Source organism: Notolabrus celidotus, chromosome 23 (genome assembly GCF_009762535.1).
Source record: "Notolabrus celidotus isolate fNotCel1 chromosome 23, fNotCel1.pri, whole genome shotgun sequence".
In the NCBI taxonomy this organism is placed as follows: Eukaryota; Metazoa; Chordata; class Actinopteri; order Labriformes; family Labridae; genus Notolabrus; species Notolabrus celidotus.
This window is the reverse complement of record NC_048294.1, coordinates 25,062,490-25,083,569: the sequence shown is the minus strand read 5'-3', so window position 1 is coordinate 25,083,569 and position 21,080 is coordinate 25,062,490.

Genomic DNA, 21,080 nt, shown 5'->3' with positions numbered 1-21,080 from the left:
CCCCCCTAAAAAGCCCCTGCTTGGGGGGTAGTACTTTTCAAAGGTCCCAGGACTTTCGGGGGGGCAGGGTCTGCAATGCTGAACGTGTCTGATTGGTAGATTAACCTCAGTGTTTTTAATCCGCCCGCTGCCCACAATAACATCACACACATCTGTGATTCACTTGATTTCTCTTTCTTTCATTAGTTTTGATTTGTTCTATCTTTTTTGTATGTGTGTGTACTTTTCAAAAGAAGAAGCTGTGATTCTCTTGATTTAGCAGCTTGTAACAGTAGTCTTCTCTCAGCCCACCGTGAATGCGTCTCTCCCGGTGTTACGGTTTTAAAAGTGACCCTGTAAACTGGAGACCTTCAGCTGAACGTGTCAGTGTTTGTGGAGTTTACACAGCTGTTGAAACACAGAGGGAGTTCCTGGGAATGCAACCTAGTTTAGTTTTTATTAAGATTTCTAAATATCCTCATCAGATATTTAATGATCGTCTAAAGACGTTTATGAGGGATGCATTCTGCTGAAAGTCTCCAGTTAACAGGGTCGCTGTTTCAACCAAAACACCGGCTGATCTCTGCCACGGCTTTTTGAGTTCAAAAGGATTTTAAAGGCGTGTTGAAACGTCTTTGCTATTCGCGCTTATCTCCTCTCACGTGTTGATTCAGTGAATCCATCTGTGATGAAATATAGCACCATCTAAAACAGACCAGCTGAGTCTCTTCATGCTAACAGGCTAACTGTTGTGTTGCTCATAATGATACCTGCCTGTCCGTCTGCTTCTATGGTGTCATCTGTGATGAATGGCATTCCTCTTTGTTTTACTGCCCTCTACTGGTCTGGTGGTGTAGTGCATTTACTTTCTTTTTCTCCATACGTCACTGGCCTGATTTACACAATCTACCCGGGACTTCAGCCCGCAGTTGAAACGCAGACAACAATGGGGGCACAGGAACCTTTTAGTAAAAGACCCCGGAACTCTTGGTGAAAATGCACCTTAAAATGCATTCACTCACTGTCATGAGCCAAAACATATAACACACGGCTGCTCTTTACCCCAAAAATACAGATGTACCAGATTTAGGAAAATCAAACCATATTTTGTGTTAAGATTTAATTCGATCTAGAGTACGACACACATGTTAAATGTCTCACATGTGTACATGAGACCAGCAGGTAAAAGAGGAGCTAAATTTAACCAGGCCAAAACCCTTCTTGTTTCCTCCACACTTACCTGTGTTTTCTCTGTGTGTCCAAAGTCTTCTGCTCCTGCTCATCTGTTTGGCTGCATGCCTCCACCATTACCTGCTGCTCACTCGCCATCCCAATTCCTGTCACACTTCAACCACTGGATCACCTGCAAACAGGTGTCTGCTCCAGCCTGTCCTCTCCACCGTCTCCCACCAAGTTTGATAATAAACAGGTTCATGTGTATGTTCTGTTTTTGGATCTATTTGAGGCAGAAGGTATGAAAGGACAGGAAAGCAGACTGAATCCTAGGTTTTGAGTGTTTTTGTGGTATCAAATGTCCTCCAACCATCCTTATCCTTCCAATATATTTGAGATACATATGTCAGTTTGGACCAAACTAATGCTCCTCCAGCATGCCAACATGAGCACATTTAGGGTTATATGCCAGAATTATTCAAAAGAAATAACACCACAACAGTCCTTTAATTCATTGCTGAAGAGGTTTGGTCGTCCTACCTGAAACAACAGGACCACCACGCCCCCTTTTGTCTGGCAGTACACCAGGATAATAATAATAATAATACCTAAGTTTTATATAGCGCTTTTAAATAACTCAAAGGCGCTTTACAAATAAATACATAAATACAATAAAGACATATAAGACAAGCAGACGAGAAGGGAAGAGGTGGAATAATTAATGTGTGGGGAATGCCTGTTTGAAAAGGTAAGTTTTTAACTGTTTCTTAAATGAATGAAGTGAGTCAGAAGCATGGATGTGTGGGGGGAGAGAGTTCCAGAGGGTGGGGGCGGCTATGGCAAAGGCCCGGTCCCCCAAGGTACGGTGCTTGGATTTAGTGATGGGAGTGAGGAGGTTGGAGTCAGAGGATCGGAGACGTCGGGAGGGGTGGTAGTACTGGAGAAGGTCAGTGAGGTATGGGGGGGCCAGGTTATTGAGGGATTTGTACGTGGTGAGCAGGATCTTGAAATGGATGCGCTGTTTTACGGGGAGCCAGTGGAGCTGTTGAAGGACAGGGGCGATGTGGTCTCTGGAGCGGGAGTGGGTGAGTAGCCGGGCAGCAGAGTTCTGTACGTATTGTAGTTTTTGTAGATGGGAGGAGGGAAGACCATACAGGAGGCTATTACAGTAGTCGAGTCGTGAGGATATAAAAGCATGAATTAGGGTTTCAGCAGCGGATTTGGAGAGAGTGGGACGGAGGCGGGCGATGTTGCGGAGGTGAAAGAAGGCAGTTTTGGAGATGTGACGGATGTGGGGTTGGAAGGAGAGAGTCTGATCGAAGATGACGCCAAGGTTCTTGATCTGAGGGGAGGGGGTGACTGAGTGACCTCTATGGAGAGCTTGAAGTCCTGGGTGGAGGGGAGGAGGGATTTGGGGCCGATGATGATGATTTCAGATTTGTTACTATTGAGTTTTAGAAAATTGGTGGTCATCCATGATTTTATTGCAGATAGGCAGGTGGTGAGGGTGGAAACAGTGGCAGCGCTGATTGTTTTGGTGGAAAGGTAGAGTTGGGTGTCGTCGGCGTAACAGTGAAATTGGAGTCCATGATTGCGAATGATGTGACCAAGGGGTAGGATGTACAGAATGAAAAGGAGGGGACCAAGCACCGAGCCTTGAGGGACACCATGGGTTACTGAAATGGAGTGGGATGAGCAGTTGTTAAGGGGAACTACCACTGCCGTTACGACCAAACCTGTATAAATCAGCTGACAGACAAGTCACAACAACACCACGTGATTCTTCTGAGGAAAACTGCATGAAGTTTGTAGTTGAAATGCATCAAGGTAAAAATAAAACACGCTGGTCTACATAGTAACAAGAACTGCTTTACTATAACATACGGTGTCAGGCCTGATGAATCCTTTAGGACTAGACCTCCCTGTAGTCGAAGCTGACATCTTGGTTGCTCCTGTGATGTCATTTTATAGAACCCATTTCTATAAATCCCATTTCTAGATAAAGGACTCTGATTGGTCCAATGTAGCCTATCTGAGATCAGCTAAAAATCATAAGAATTCCTGCTGCTGTTTTTCAAAACCTCCTACTAAACTAGCAGTACGTACTGATGTGGTCTAAATTCAGTATGTAGTATGTGAACAAGAGCAAAATCTGCAGTATGCCAAAACTCCCCGGATGTCGTACTGATTCAGGAACATTTCTAAGTCTGCAGCGGACCAGTCTCCCTCAAGTACTGTTTCCCACAATGCACTGCGCTAATGTTCGGCTTCTTCTCTTTTCCATACATAACGGTGGCACTCAGTTTTTAGGTGCTGTGAAAATGATAAAACTCCATATAAACCACTTCTTAACTTTTAAAATCATAAGTCTCTTCCAATCTGCATTCTGTGTTTAATTTCCACTGCTTCATTTTAACTTGGTGTTACTTTGCTTGTTGTTTTTATTTATTTTATCATGTTATTTTATTTATTGTGTTTTAATCCCTCTGTAAAGTGGCCTTGAGTGTTAAGAAAGGCGCTTTTAAATCAAATGTATTATTATTATTATTATTATTATTATTATTATTATTATTATTATTATATATTTTATTCTCTTGTCTGCATATATATTTCTGGTTTGTGTCATGTTTGTCACAAACTGTCAAATATTAATGCAATTTATTCTTGCAGCAAAAGAAAAGAAAGAAAACCTTTTTCTTCTGTGCTTGTGACTGTGTGCATGCAACCATCACCATCCCTCTTAGAACTCTGGCCTATCTTTTATTGACAGCTAATATCATGTTCTGTAAAAGAGGGCGTGCACACCTAGGTGGGCCAAAAAAAATAAAAAAAATAAGAGAAAGTGAAAGAAAGATTACATAAGGATATACAAAGGGACAGGGAGAGAGAAGGAGAGAGAGACCTAACACACTTAGATGGAGAGGGACCATCTCACCATGATGCCAAAAAATCTGTGGGGTGATACTAATGATTAAGCAACCCTTAGTGTCCACAATCATTACTGAAGCTTGGGTCGCAGAGGGTTGCCGCCGTGCTGTGTTCTATTTGTGTAACAAGACCACCACTGGTGCAGATGAAACCACTTGGGTCAGATCAGCCGAGCGGTATGGCCCGGCACCCGGGCCGCGAGAGCAGTCAGACCGAAGGACCCAACCCGCCGCGGGAGACCCAGGCCAGGGGACAAGCCAAGGACCCAGACCGGAAGCAAACAGGTACCGCCGGAGCACCCAGGGCGTCCCCCAGGTCACCCAGTAGGAGGAAAGGGGGGCGAGGGGGGAGAGATCCCGCAGCCCCCCCAAGGGACACCCCCACAACACCGCCCCCACAGCCCCCCAAGACGGAGCCAAAGGAGCCACCAGGGCCGAGGGGGCCCGGCACCAGGAGCAGACAACCAGGCAGGACCAGGACCAGGACCAGAGCCCGCCAACCGGCGCGCCGGAGCGGGGGGAGGGCGGAGGTGGCAGGGCCAATCCCCCCCGCCCCCCCCCAGACGGCCCGACCACTCCCCCCAGCCACGCCCCCCACCCACGTCCTGCGACTGATGGACCAGACCGCGGGGGCATGGACGGACACCCCAATGGCTGCCGCAGTAACACCCCCCCAGCCGCCCACCACCCCATCCCCCAAAGAGGACCGCGAGGGAACCCCCGGGAAACCCGGCCCCGAGGGCAGCCGCGGACCAGGCCCGCACAGGGGAGGGGGCAGCAGGGGGACGGAGGGTGACAGGGACACCAGCCATTATTATTATTATTATTAAGTGATGTTAAAGATGCAGTTTATCTATCAGCTTGGTCGTTGTTTACTTCCACTTTCTGAAACCTGAAATCCAGCGACACCTGACCCAGCATCTTGCAGACCAGATCCAACAGAACAGTCAGACTACCTTCAAACACAGTATGCAGTACGACATGCTCCAGACCCTCCCTGCCGCTGACAATGAATATGATGGTGATGCTTCTGACGCCAGGCTCAGAAACATTTTTTTCAGTTATAACAGAGACAGTGCTTCCATTCAGTTATCGATGGTAATACAAAAGCAGCATGACATTATCACCCAGAGACCACTGAAGACGTCCTGCATCTTATCACTGCAGAGAGAGTGCATTCTTTAAGAGGAATGCATCGTCTCAGGAGTGAAAACAGGTGGTGTATGGTGGCTGTGCGGCTGCCTCAATGTTGATATTGATCCACGACTAAGACTGTCCTTTATCATAAACAATCATCACCTCCTCTCGTTGAACAATTCTTCTACCTCTGTCCTCAGTTTTTCATGTCTGATGTATCTCCCTGGTTTATATCAGTGCTGGACTCGGAGAGAGACAGAGAGGGAGCAGGTAATGTGACAAGCATCTTAATCAAAGCTGTCACAAACATGTAGCGGTGACATCACGGCTGATCCTCTGGGCTGCGTTGGCTCTGGTCATCCATCTCTTTCACTTTACCTTGCTTATTACTTCTGTCTTCTGGCTGCGTCAGTCTGCTTTCACACCTCTAATGAGTCCCCTTCTGAATGCTTGTTTTTCTCCAACAACACCTGGATTTCCATGACAGCGCTCTGATGGACGTGCCGACGCCCGGAGCCACGTTGAAAGCAGGGACTAGGAGGAAAGAGATGGATGTTTGTGTCTGTAAATTCTACATTACGAGGCTTTTAACGAACCTCACGTCAGCATTTCACAGCCTGGATTCCACCAGAGCAGTGTGACCTGGCTTTTGTGAGGTTTCGTTTTTTGGAGGAGATGAGGAGAGCAGGTTGCCACGCTGTCCAGCGTCCTAGGGGACAACCGGAATTAGAAGTGAAAAATGTAAATCGCAGTGTGATGACCTTCTCTCAGAAAGCCTCTCCCTGCAGGAGCCTGGTGGGCAGAGTGGGGTCATTTGGGAGATTCAGCTTCTGGTCTGAATGCTCGTTTGACTGTATAAGCTGGTGGCATTTAGCCAGTCGCTCTCCCTTCCTCCCTCCCTCCCTCCCTCCCTCCCTCCCTCTCTCTCTCTCTCTGGCTGAGGTTGAATTATTCTTTTTGCTTGGAGGCTTCCTACCTGAGTGAAATAACCATAAGTGCCTAAGTGCAGTCATAAAAAGAGTTGTTTGAATACTCAAAGAAATTCAAAGAAAAGCCTTATGATGCCTTCTCTTTTTATGTCCTTCACCATGAGAGAGACTGGACCGTCCTTTACCCGAGGACAGAGATGAGACCTTCTTGATACATCCACTGATAGTCTTAAGGGGAAGCAGGATTTCAGATTTATAGTCACATTTACATACTATTATATATATTTAAAATATTGGAACTGAACTTTAATCCATTTTTGAAGTATTATCAGTCAAGTTTTTGATACCGTTTAATACTAGGATAAAGAAGGCGGGGTTAACTTGGATATTTATGATGAAATAAATATCCAACCAATCAGAAATGAAACGTGGCAGCATCACGTGCACACATGTTCAACAACACTACTCCACACATGCTCAGACCGTCTCCTGACGTCTCAGCCAGATCCCCTCAGAGTTGTCTTAGCTGTTAGCTTGTTTGCTAATCACGTACTGTCTGTAATCTGTCTGTATAGCTGTCTCTCTGCTCTTTGCACCGCTGTGCTCGTGTGTCCCTGTCTGCACACCCAACGGTAAAGATGACAGCTTGTTGTCATTCTTCTGTTTTCATAACTGAGGTGGATTTGGGGAAACTTTGGGATGCGGTTGAATTGAGCCGGACCGAGTGGCTAAAGCAGTCCCGCATATGCTCTGCTCGTTTCCCCCAGGACCAGTTCACTAACTTTCCTCAGGACCGGTTCACTAACTTTCCCCAGGACCAGTTCACTAACTTTCCTCAGGACCGGTTCACTAACTTTCCCCAGGACTAGTTCACTAACTTTCCTCAGGACCGGTTCACTAACTTTCCCAGGACCAGTTCACTAACTTCCCCCAGGACCGGTTCACTAACTTTCCCCAGGACCGGTTCACTAACTTTCACCAGGACCAGTTCACTAACTTCCCCCAGGACCAGTTCACTACCTTTCCCCAGGACTGGTTCACTAACTTTCCTCAGAACCAGTTCACTAACTTCCCCCAGGACCGGTTCACTGACTTTCCCCAGGACCGGTTCACTAACTTTCCCCAGGACCGGTTTACTAACTTTCCTCAGGACCAGTTCACTAACTTCCCCCAGGACCGGTTCACTAACTTTCCCCAGGACCGGTTCACTAACTTTCACCAGGACCAGTTCACTAACTTCCCCCAGGACCAGTTCACTACCTTTCCCCAGGACTGGTTCACTAACTTTCCTCAGAACCAGTTCACTAACTTCCCCCAGGACCAGTTCACTAACTTCCCCCAGGACCGGTTCACTAACTCTCCCCAGGACCGGTTCACTAACTTTCACCAGGACCGGTTCACTAACTTTCACCAGGACCAGTTCACTAACTTTCCCCAGGACCGGTTCACTAACTTTCCCCAGGACCAGTTCACTAACTTTCTCCAGGACCGGTTCACCAACTCCCCCCAGGACCGGTTCACTAACTTTCTTCAGGACCGGTTCACTAACTCTCCCCAGGACCGGTTCACTAACTTTCTTCAGGACCGGTTCACTAACTCTCCCCAGGACCGGTTCACTAACTTTCCCCAGGACCGGTTCACTAACTTTCCCCAAACAGCTCAGAGTTTAGACAAACAGCTCCGTCTGACACCCGGAGCCGAGCTCCTCTGCGTGCACATACTACACTTCAGCCTCCTCTGCTCCGGGCGTCCCATGGTCCTGATGCCCCGGAGACTACGGAGTGATAAAAGTAATAAATGATAGAAGTCCTGATTCTGAAGTATTTTGTGACTCAGCACTCAGAGAACATTGTAAATGAATAATTTTCAGATTCTGGAGTTTTGATGTCTTTAGATTCAGAGTCAGACGGCTCAAACATGCAGGCTGTGAACTCTCTCTTGACCTGTCAATCAAAGAGTTAGGCCACGCCCACACAGTCCTGAGAAATGCTCTGACCTGTAAAATAAGATGTTTTTGAACAGATTATTTTCAGAGTTGTGGATGTTTGTTTTCACTCAGATTTTTGTTGAAGCCTGATTACACATTACATTTTGATATTCTAAGTGAATTTTAAATATTCCATTTACGTTTCCAGAGTCTTTTCAATCAAACCAGCACCCTTGAAGATTTATTCACAACATAATGAAGGAGAGATTTTAAAAAGTGGCGCCACCAGACTGGTCTAGGGTAAAGTGCCGTACACAAGAGAACACCTCTCTCTGTATTTGATACTGGTAAACTGGTCGTATCCGATGTATAAGACGCAACTATCTTTTAGATCAAAATCGTGACCTGACGTGACGTGACTTGACGTGATGTAATTTAACATGAAAAGCCAAACAACAAGGAAGACAGCAACCAAAAAACAATGAAGTCCAGGTCGAATGCTAGATAATAAAGAAGTTCCAGAAATACCTAAAGCTTAGATAGAAAAAAAAAGTAAGTACTCCTTAAATCTGTTGCTCACACGAACATCCTCTGTAATGTCTGCCTGAAGGTCACACTTCATATTTTAGGTCTAACATGTGAGAGGGGTCTCATGTAACATCCAGTCTCATGGACTGAAGGGACGGCTGTTCCTTCCTCCCCGGGTCACCGGCAGACCAGCACAACCGGAGGAGCCTTTTTAAGCTCCTTTGTCTCTGAGGCAGCAGAGGATTGTTGCTGTGGACCGCCTGTTGCCATGGACCTGCTCGACTTGTACTGCCAAAACTATTACCATCAGTCTTACATACATTATCATTACCATAATGTTAATAGACCTGCTGACCTTAACAGTTACAATCATTATCAAACTGTACTGCTATTGCTGGTGTTACACAGTTTAATGGGCACTGTAGTATTATTACCTTAATGCTTTATAATGATTTTAATGCTTTATTATTTGATTTATTTTGAAGTATTTTTATTATTTATTTACTCAGTTTTAATGATATTTTTTGTATATTTGAGATATATTTAACATTTATCCAAACCCTTATTTATGTAATTATTCAAACATTTTATTATTTTATTTTATTATTCTAACTATTTATATTATTTTTTTATGCTTTAACTTATTTTAATCACATATATTTTATTGTTGTTGGTGTGCATTAGTCACTAATTCTAAATAATGTTTTGATATGTAGTTTGTTTTATCATTCTAACATTTAAACATGTAACATTCTAACATTTTAACATTTTAAAATTCTAACAACTGAACATTCTAAAATTCTAACATTTTAACATTCTAACATTTAAACATGTAACATTTTAACATTTTAACATTTTTACATTTTTACATTTTTAAATTCTAACAACTTAACATTCTAAAATTCTAACATTTTAACATTTTAACATTTTATTTCTGCTCTTTTCTTGTTTCCAATCACTGTAAAGCACTTTGATTGCATTTGATTTGTATGAAAGCTGCTCTATAAATAAAGCTTGCTTGATTGATTGATTGATTGATTGTTTGATTGATTGATTGATTGATTGATTGTTTGATTGGTTGATTGATTGATTGATTGATTGATTGATTGATTGATTGATTGATTGATAAGTCTCTCTTATCTGTTGTATTTTGTTGTTGTTGTTGTGGTGTCCTGTTTGCCCCCTCCAGCTCTCTTTTTAATCTCTCTCTTCGCCCTACAGTCTCACTGTTTAATAGTAAAGCAAAGAGGCGACCTAAACCAGCATTTTTGTAAAGTGTTCTGCAATAACTTTTATGATTTGTCACAATCAAAATAAATTGATTAATTAATTGATTGATTCAAAGAGCATACAAGGTATTTTTGGACTCTCTGACCTCCATACCTCCGCCTCTGACTTCCAGCATCTAAATATATCCTAAGCTGAGGTCCCTTTATAATGAATAGAAACCATCCATTGGAATCTCTGTGCTCTTGTCCACTTCATGCCAGCAGTAACAATGCTTCTTTGGCTCCTACGAGTCTTTGTGTTGAAGAAAAGAAAGCAAAGAAGAATAGCAAAGGGATACCTTAGCAGCAGCACAGCTGGGTTTATTATGGATCTATCCTCATTAGTTATGTAGAGACAACAAGCAGGAAGCTGTACCAAAGAGGAAGCAAACATGTGGCATTTGTACTCTGTCAAAGGAAAGTATCAGGGCAACATTCTTATGAGTGAATGTCTTTGGGAAGTCGTCAGGGTGCTCAGTAGGTGATTGATATGTTGCTCATTTAATCCCGCTGTGCCTGACTGATGTTATGGGCACTGAAATGAAAATATTTCCAGCGCAGTTCTGTGTGCACAAAACAAATTGCTAAATTGAAGCTTCCACACATCTCCATCCTCTCTCTCTCTGCGGTTCAATTCCAACACAAACATGCACATTTAGAATGTTTCTTCATTTTCTGTCTCTGAACATTGAACTTAATATGAGTGGCCTCAAAGTCTGCCTTCACGATCACATTTATCAGTGTGAGGCTTCCACAGTGAGGCTATTTTTTATTGCTCTTATCTATAATTGCAGAAAAGACGTAATTACCTTTTGCCAGGTTCAGGATGTGAGACAGACAAATACAACACAAGTCATGTTTTCAGAAGTGAACTTTTTTAAACTCCTGAGTTATGAATTAAGATCAAGTCATAAAAAGATGTGTTATTGTGTATTAGCTGACGACACACATCTTTGCAGGAAGGTACGAACAATGTCACGGTCAAACTCTTAGACTTGTGTCTCCTTTTTCACAGTTTCAATGTGCTGCAATAGAACATTGGTATTTGAGAACTTGGTACATATTTAACTCTTCATCTACCTCACTTCCTTGAGCTTGCCAACAACACGTGTTTAAGCTTTTACAAGCAGGTCAATCACCTCTTGTTTCTAAATGAATGCCTTAAAACATGTATGGGTGCATTTGGACCAAGAGATCCAGGGTCTTTTAGCCCCTAGAACTACTTTCCCCTGAACTAAAAGGTTCCTGTGCCCCCATTGTTGTTTGCGTTTCGACCGCGGGGCTGAAGTCCCGGGTAGATTGTCTAAACTAGGCCAGTGACGTATGGAGAAAAGAAAAAGTAAATGCACTACACCACCAGACCAGTAGAGGGCAGTAAAACAAAGAGGAATGTCATTCATCACATATGACACCATAGAAGCAGACGGACAGGCAGGTATCATTATGAGCAACACAACAGTTAGCCTGTTAGCATGAAGAGACTCAGCTGGCGCTGTTTTAGATGGTGCTATGCAGCTTTAAATCCTTTTGAACTCAAAAAGCCGTGGCAGAGATCGGCCGGTGTTTGGTTGAAACAGCAACCCTGTTAACTGCAGACTTTCAGCCGGATGCATCCCTCATAAACGTCTTTAGAGGATCATTAAATACCTGATGAGGATATTTTGAAGTCTTAATAAAAACTAAACTAGTTTGCATTCCCAGGAACTCCCTCTGTGTTTCAACAGCTGTGTAAACTCCACAAACACTGACACGTTCAGTGTTTGTGGAACACCGGGAGGAGAGACGCATTCACGGTGGGCTGAGAGAAGACTACTGTTACAAGCTGCTAAATCAAGAGAATCACAGCTTCTTCTTTTGAAAAGTACACACACATACAAAAAAGATAGAACAAATAAAAACTAATGAAAGAAAGAGAAATCAAGAGAATCACAGATGGAATAAACAATAACTGTGAATGGTTTCTTGGAAAAAAAAGAAAAAAAAAATTGAAAAAAAAAAAAAAAATTAATTTTGAAAAAAAAAGAAAAAAAAAAAAGATGACCCAAAAAAATAGAAAAATTAAAAAAAAATTGAATTTTGAAAAAAAAAAAGAAAAAAAATGAAAAAAAAAATGAAAAAAAATTGAAAAAAAATTGAAAAAAAAATAGAAAAAAAAATAAATATTGAATTTTGACTACTGTTACAAGCTGCTAAATCAAGAGAATCACAGCTTCTTCTTTTGAAAAGTACACACACATACTAAAAAGATAGAACAAATAAAAACTAATGAAAGAAAGAGAAATCAAGTGAATCACAGATGTGTATGATGTTATTGTGGACGGCGGGCGAAATAAAAACACTGTGGTTAATCTACCAATCAGACACGTTCAGCATTGCAGGCCCTGCCCCCTGAAAGTCCCGGGACCTTTGAAAAGTACTACCCCCCTAGCAGGGGCTTTTTAGGGAGGAGATTAACTACTCCTGAACTAAATTTAGACCCTGTTTCCAGTGGTTAAAACTCACATAGTTCCAGGGTAAAGTTCCACCGGTCGAAAAACGCCTTTAGGGTCCTATTTTATCCTGCGGAATAACACATCTTCTGTGTGCTGCTGTAAATGGGTCAAAGTCTTGAAGCGCGTGTTCTTTGTGATGAAACATGTCAGCTCGTGCTTCAGTGTGCTGTTCTGCTGTGTTTCTTTAGAGCTTGTGGTCACAAGTGGAGCTGTATGAGACAAAAGCACTGAGATGAATCAGGGTGTAGCTACTTAGCTGATACTTCAGTGGAATAAATTGGTGATGGTGTCTCACTGTTCCTGATGACACTTCATTCCCCCTCGGAGCCCGGGATTATGCGATAACCAGGAGGGCTGGTACCAAACGTGATTAAACAGAACTTCATTCGACACGAAAGTAAATGAAAGCACTCATTTTGGATTCTATTATGCGCTCAGTGCAGGGGCAGAAAATGCATTTATTCCCCCTCTATGAAAAGCGACTTTGCCTCCTTGCTCTAACCGAGTTTCTCCAGCTAGGATATTTTTTTGGCCTAATTGCTGCCAGTGGCTAAATCCTATCCATTTGCATCGATCTCCTTTGAAGAGAGATGCAGATGAGCTTAACGAGTGTGCTAATTATGCTCGCTTGGTGTGGGGAGCCTGCTGGAACCGCAACTTTGTGTGTTTGCGCGCGTGTGTGTGTGTGTGTGTGTGCATATTTGAGATTTTCTGCTCATGCATTACTGAGTGTCTGTTTTTGTGCGTGCAGAAAATGCAAGGGTAGAGCAACTTGACATTATAAAAGAAGGCGACTTACTTTAAATGCCTCCTGATTGGTTAATAATGAGTCTGAATCTGCTTTGATTGCATTGTTTGGAGCTGCACATATAGCAGGAAGTAAACTGCCCTCTTTTCAACAAAAGAAGAAGAAAATGGAACAATTTTGCGAGAGAGAAATATTTTTCAGTTTGGCATGAGAATAGAGATGAATACTGTTGTGTGGGTGTGTACCTGAGGCTGTTTTGGTCCAGTGTTTGTGTATGTGTGTGTCTCTCTGCCAGCCAGTGTAATAGCAATGACTGGTGTTGTCTCCCCCAGCACACAATAGCCTGGACATCCAGACAAAATGTCACTCGACAGGCCCTGTCTCTTCTATCTCTCTCATCCTCCCTCTCCTGCTCCCCTCATTCTTTCCTCTTTGCTGAAAGGGATGTAATGACATGGACGAGTGACAGAGCCGCAACATGAAAAGCTGTGACACCGGGCCACAATACGTACATTTGTGACTAAACATCTTGGAGACATGAAAGCGCCCTAACAGATAGATAATTGGCCGCGGTTGCTGCTTCTCAAAGCGAGTGGAAGACAGGGAAGGGCTGCAGCCGTCAAAACATATCAAGGTTAATGGAGGATTTTAGAAATGTTGGGTTCCCTCTAAATCTCTGTAGGAGGAGAGGGAGCACGCTAACCAGCAGGCACAGCTTTCGGCACACAAAGGATACTCCGTTGCAGCCTTGTTTTTTTTTTCATTTTTGCTGTATTTCAATCTGAGACACAAGAAACTATGACAGATGAATGACACTCCTGACATTTCCAATGGTATGACCATGCAAGATTTCCATTTCAGAGAGCAGGCTGTTCCTTTAAATAATGACTAATGTGGGGTCTCTCTGTAGTGCTCCCATCTGTCTTGTTACTCAGAAACTAGAAACAAAGCACAATCTTCGTCTTCACGCTGAGGAGAGGCTGTTTGCACTTTATTTGCCTTGCATTTAAATCCCCTCACAGAATAAAGATGCATCGCCACCAGATATACCGAACAATACCGCTAACAAGAAGGGGAAATTGGATTTTCAAAACAACCCAAGGCAGTACATTAAGTTGAAAGAAAAGTGAGATTCCAGGTGTGCATGCACTTGGTTTTAAATTAAAGAATGGATGGGAAGAAGGGAACAATGTTTTCTACAGGATGGAAGACTCTTTCTTTGTCTTTTTTCACAACATGTAATCATCATCAGGTCGAATTAGATACAGCCCTAATCACCAAAAAGACGGGGTACTGTGTAGAATTAGTCATTTTATTGAGTTTTTTTTAACAAGAATAATAAACAACAAAGACAAAACAAACAATATGGACTATGAAGACATTCAATAAAATAAGTAAATATGCAAATAAATACAACAAAAAATAAAAATAAAATAAAAAAAGAGGTTGGCAGGAAACAGTGACAGTTACATTTATGTTTGCATTTACATATTCAGGATAATTACCATCTTCACAAGGTTATGTTGCTTCCCCCAGTGTTAAAGTCACTGAAGCTGTCTCATTGTTCTTTAATCATATCGTTTCTGGAGTTTAATTTCCCCAACATCTTCTCACATGCAGCAATTCCTGTCATCTGCTTCCTCCACATTTTCAGTGTAGGAGTTTGAGTCTCCTTCCAGAATCTAAGAATTATTAGTCTTGCTGTGTAGAATGTCAATAAAAACAGAAGTTGATGGTGTGCAAATTATTGAAACCCCATATCGTATAGAAAATAGTGCAAACACAACAAATCAAATGTTATAACTGAAACAATGTCCTGTTATATAACAATATACTCGTTTTAAATTTGATGCCAGAAACACGTCTCACACAGGGACAACAAAACACTGAAGAAGCTGTCTAATGGTAAAACAAACAAACTGAAGCAACGTCTCCGTACTAACTAGTAGTGATGGGCAAATGAAGCTTCGCGAACCACTAGTTGTATTTTTTGACTCCTCTAGATGGCGCTCTTGGTTTAAAAATGAAGGCTCAATGAATGGCAATTCAGTGTGCTTTCAACCCTTTGTTGAACAGAGAGCGCCATCTAGAGGAGTCAAAAAAAACAACTAGTGGTTCGTGAAGCTTCATTTCCCCATCACTACTAATTAGGTTAATGTGTAACAGGTTTAAAGCTGGGGTTGGTAGTCAGATTTAGATCCACTTTGTGTTGTACTGGTTAAAATGATCTTTATGTCCTGATGGTAATCAATACATAATGTGTTCTTAAAAAATAGGTAAAAAAAGCTGCTATCTACAGCCGGAGTAAACCTGGGAAAACACCAACCAATCCCTGCCATCAGGAGCCAAATGATGAAACCAATCAAATCCCGTCCTGCCGTTCTGCCCGCCTCCTGCAAGTACATTTCCCCCGGCGTGCAGACAGAGTCCTGAGGAAATGCTACATTCAAATTGATGCTAGTTTTCCGTGACTACTAACCCTAGCTTTAAGGGCAATTACCATACATTCTTCACAGAGTTATGTCACTTCCCCCAGTGTTAAAGTCACTGAAGCTGTCTCATTGTTCTTTAATCATATCGTTTCTGGAGTTTAATTTCCCCAACATCTTCTCACATGCAGCAATTCCTGTCGTCTGCTTCCTCCACATTTTCAGTGTAGGAGTTTGAGTCTCCTTCCAGAATCTAAGAATTAGTCTTGCTGTGTAGAATGTCAATAAAAACAGAAGTTGATGCTGTGCAAATTATTGAAACCCCATATCGTATAGAAAATAGTGCAAATACAACAAATCAAATGTTATAACTGAAACAATGTCCTGTTATATAACAATATACTCGTTTTAAATTTGATGCCAGAAACACGTCTCAGAAGAGTTTCAAACAGGGACAACAAAACACTGAAGAAGCTGTCTAATGCTAAAACAAACAAACTGAAGCAACGTCTCCGTACTAACTAGCAGTGATCGGGAAATGAGGCTTCGCGAACCACTAGTTGTAATGTTTGACTCCTCTAGATGGCGCTCTTGGTTTAAAAATGAAGGCTCAATGAATGTCAATTCAGTGTGCTTTCAACCCTTTGTTGAACAAAGAGCGCCATCTAGAGGATTCAAAAAATACAACTAGTGGTTTGCAAAGCTTAATTTCCCCATTACTACTAATTAGGTTAATGTGTAACAGGTTTAAAGCTGGGGTTGGTAGTCAGATTTAGATCCACTTTGTGTTATACTGGTTAAAATGATCTTTATGTCCTGATGGTAATCAATTCATAATGTGTTCTTAAAAAAGAGGTAAAAAAAGCTGCTATCTACAGCCGGAGTAAACCTGGGAAAACACCAACCCAATCCCTGCCATCAGGAGCCAAATGATGAAACCAATCAAATCCCGTCCTGCCTTTCTGCCCGCCTCCTGCAAGTACATTTCCCCCGGTGTGCAGACAGAGTCCTGAGGAAATGCTACATTCAAATTGATGCTAGTTTTCCGTGACTACCAACCCTAGCTTTAAGGGCAATTACCATACATTCTTCACAGAGTTATGTCGCTTCCCCCAGTGTTAAAGTCACTGAAGCTGTCTCATTGTTCTTTAATCATATCGTTTCTGGAGTTTAATTTCCCCAACATCTTCTCACATGCAGCAATTCCTGTCGTCTGCTTCCTCCACATTTTCAGTGTAGGAGTTTGAGTCTCCTTCCAGAATCTAAGAATTATTAGTCTTGCTGTGTAGAATGTCAATAAAAACAGAAGTTGATGGTGTGCAAATTATTGAAACCCCATATCGTATAGAAAATAGTGCAAACACAACAAATCAAATGTTATAACTGAAACAATGTCCTGTTATATAACAATATACTCGTTTTAAATTTGATGCCAGAAACACGTCTCACACAGGGACAACAAAACACTGAAGAAGCTGTCTAATGGTAAAACAAACAAACTGAAGCAACGTCTCCGTACTAACTAGTAGTGATGGGCAAATGAAGCTTCGCGAACCACTAGTTGTATTTTTTGACTCCTCTAGATGGCGCTCTTGGTTTAAAAATGAAGGCTCAATGAATGGCAATTCAGTGTGCTTTCAACCCTTTGTTGAACAGAGAGCGCCATCTAGAGGAGTCAAAAAAAACAACTAGTGGTTCGTGAAGCTTCATTTCCCCATCACTACTAATTAGGTTAATGTGTAACAGGTTAAAGCTGGGGTTGGTAGTCAGATTTAGATCCACTTTGTGTTGTACTGGTTAAAATGATCTTTATGTCCTGATGGTAATCAATACATAATGTGTTCTTAAAAAAGAGGTAAAAAAAGCTGCTATCTACAGCCAGAGTAAACCTGGGAAAACACCAACCAATCCCTGCCATCAGGAGCCAAATGATGAAACCAATCAAATCCCGTCCTGCCTTTCTGCCCGCCTCCTGCAAGTACATTTCCCCCGGTGTGCAGACAGAGTCCTGAGGAAATGCTACATTCAAATTGATGCTAGTTTTCCGTGACTACCAACCCTAGCTTTAAGGGCAATTACCATACATTCTTCACAGAGTTATGTCACTTCCCCCAGTGTTAAAGTCACTGAAGCTGTCTCATTTTTCTTTAATCATATAGTTTCTGGAGTTTAATTTCCCCAACATCTTCTCACATGCAGCAATTCCTGTCGTCTGCTTCCTCCACATTTTCAGTGTAGGAGTTTGAGTCTCCTTCCAGAATCTAAGAATTAGTCTTGCTGTGTAGAATGTCAATAAAAACAGAAGTTGATGGTGTGCAAATTATTGAAACCCCATATTGTATAGAAAATAGTGCAAATACAACAAATCAAATGTTATAACTGAAACAATGTCCTGTTATATAACAATATACTCGTTTTAAATTTGATGCCAGAAACACGTCTAAGAAGCGTTTCAAACAGGGACAACAAAACACTGAAGAAGCTGTCTAATGCTAAAACAAACAAACTGAAGCAACGTCTCCGTACTAATTAGCAGTGATGGGGAAATGAAGCTTCATGAACCACTAGTTGTATTTTTTGACTCCTCTAGATGGCGCTCTTGGTTTAAAAATGAAGGCTCAATGAATGTCAATTCAGTGTGCTTTCAACCCTTTGTTGAACAGAGAGCGCCATCTACAGGAGTCAAAAAATACAACTAGTGGTTCGTGAAGCTTCATTTCCCCATTACTACTAATTAGGTTAATGTGTAACAGGTTTAAATCTGGGGTTGGTAATCAGATTTAGATCCACTTTTTGTTCTACTGGTTAAAATGATCTTTCTGTCCTGATGCCAATCAATTCATAATGTGTTCTTAAAAAAGAGTGAAAAAAAGCTGCTATCTACAGCCGGAGTAAACCTGGGAAAACACCAACCAATCACCGTTTTTGGGGTCCAAAATTTTAGACCAATCAAATCCAGTCCTGCCGTTCTGCCCGCCTCCTGCTGCATCGATGTGTCCATGTCGCGCAGCAATTCTCCTCCTAATCGCTTGAGGGCAGTGTGGTCTCTCTGATAGTCGGTCGCCTGCTTCCGGCCCCGCTACGATCTCTGTTTACTTTTCCACAGAGATTCAGAGCGTGTTCTGTTAATCTACAGCTGATACATGTTACTGTTTATCATACAGACATGATTACATGAAGAATAGAGAGGAGGAGATGAAATACACGGACGATGAGCGGGGATCCAGGAAGGGCTGTAAAAGCGGGAAATACAATGGACCAATCACAGGGCTTTCGGTCCACGTCGATTCTACGGTCAGTTAGATTTTGGAGGAGGTGCGTGTCGGTTACGTGTGTAGGCCTCTGCGTAGGTACAAGAGACCCCAAAATGATAAGGTTAGGTTAACCTCAACATGCGGCTAGCATGGATGAAACCATCCCAAGCTGTAGAGCAGCTGAAATCCTGTACCAGGAAAGAATAGAACATTTCACTTTCATAAATCCAGAAACTGGTCTGCTTGGTTCCCAAAAGTTTACAGAGTGTTGTTAAAAGAAGAGGTGATGCAACAAGATGGTAAACATGCACCCGTCCAAACTTTTTAGAAAAACGACAGCCTATCACCTTCTGTTCTGTAGGAAGTACTCATCACTTTAAAAGCTTCAGTTGTGATGCGCGGATGTTTCCCAGCTTTATCGAGATGAGGCAAGCCGGGGTCAAACAATCTGAGAGGATCACACACATACATGCACAAGCTTCTCCTCAAACACGCCGAGGTATGTCAGAGAGAAAAGTAGTTACGGGGCAGCAGAGGAGAGGACAGGAGGCAGGTGAACGGGGCTGAAGTGATGGATGTCGTCTCTTGGAGGAACCTAGCGGCACTCTGCTGCAGGGACTTGGAGATCATTTGCTGCTTGTCTGTGAAAACAAGATGTAAAGCCACACTTCATTGTTGTCTGTGCCAGCCCGTCTGCCACGGGCCGGAATGAAAATGACCTGCGTTTATGTGTGTGGGTGGATTCTGTGCAGAGTGAGCAAGCATCCCTCTGCACACGACCAAGCATGCAGCAAACCTTGCTGAATTAAAGTACACACACACTTCCACGCTGGCTACAGGTTCAGTTCACAGTGGATGATAAAGGCTTTTGACTCATAAGGCTTATTTTTAATTAGCTACATGGTCATTAAAATGTGTTAATTGTATGCATTGTTTTATTGCTGTGTCAAAGTCAGCTAAGGACGAGGCACGGCGGAAACTGTGGTTTAGCGGCTCTCCAGTAATGCAGTGTGACCCTGTGTAATTTCAAAATGATAATTGGAAGAAGTCCCCCTGCCCCCTCAATGAACACACACACACAGACCAACCATACACACACGCTCCTTCTCTGGACAAACTTTGGGAGATGAGAAAGCAATACAGCACCCCCTTTTGGCGGGCTCTCTGCAGGGATTAGTGCACTCACATCAAAGGGTAATAACAGCATCAGTCCCGAACACCTCCGCTGGCAGGAGAACACATCAAACATTCAGAGTAATTCACCAAAGAGAGAAATTCACCAGTGTTTCCCAAATTGCACTGATGGACAAATTGCTAAGTGCTGCACGGTAATGCACCGTCCGCACAGCTGAGCCTATCAGTCAGAATGATATGGCAATTTGGTGCATACGGTGGTGGAAATAAGGGCACCCCTTCCAAAGCTGAGCATCCCCTCTGTGTGGAAAATTAATTATTCATACCAAAGAGGCACAATAGTGTAATTCTGGCCCGTCATGAATTATGCATTCAAAATGTGAGGTCTTAAACAAAGCAGAGGCAAACTATATGAATGTGGTGGATTTTCTTTTTCTGTTTGCAAAGTGGAGCACCAAAATCTTCCACAACACAAAACATGAACAAAATGATGATAAAACAAACTTACTTCTACATGTCCTCTGCAGTGTCCTACTGCAACATGGAAGCTGTTAACCCTATAACGCCAAGTGTATCGTATTTGATACATCAGTTTTAGAGACCTCTACATCATCAGTGTGATATATTTTTATAATAAAAAACCTGATGTATACAATCAGATACATGCAGTGCACGGGTAAACCACCAGGTGTGAGTCATTCATGCACCAGAAGGACGTCACTTGGATGTCAGCTGTGGATCAGGGACCCACTTGAGGTTTTCAAGGATGTTTTTACCAAGTTTAAAAAAGTTTGGATGAAAAAAACTTTCAAATTGTTCCTGAAACTTCAAGAGGAATAGTTACTGGATCAATGCAATGTAAAACTAATTAATATTTCATAACTGAATTTATAGTCAAACCGTGTTGAAAATGTGTATCAAAATTGATTCAGCAGGTATATAAGGACATTTATTTGGAGATCTGTCAATCATCATTTTATTACATTTCAAACATTATGCAGTCTATAAAGCAACACACAGTCTGTTTATTATTTAAGAACATGTTTAAATGACATAATGAGGTATATTTAGAGTATTAATTCAGATATTTACAATGTATATTGTATTTTTATATATGTAACCTGCTGTATCATGTTGACTGATAACTGGTTGAAT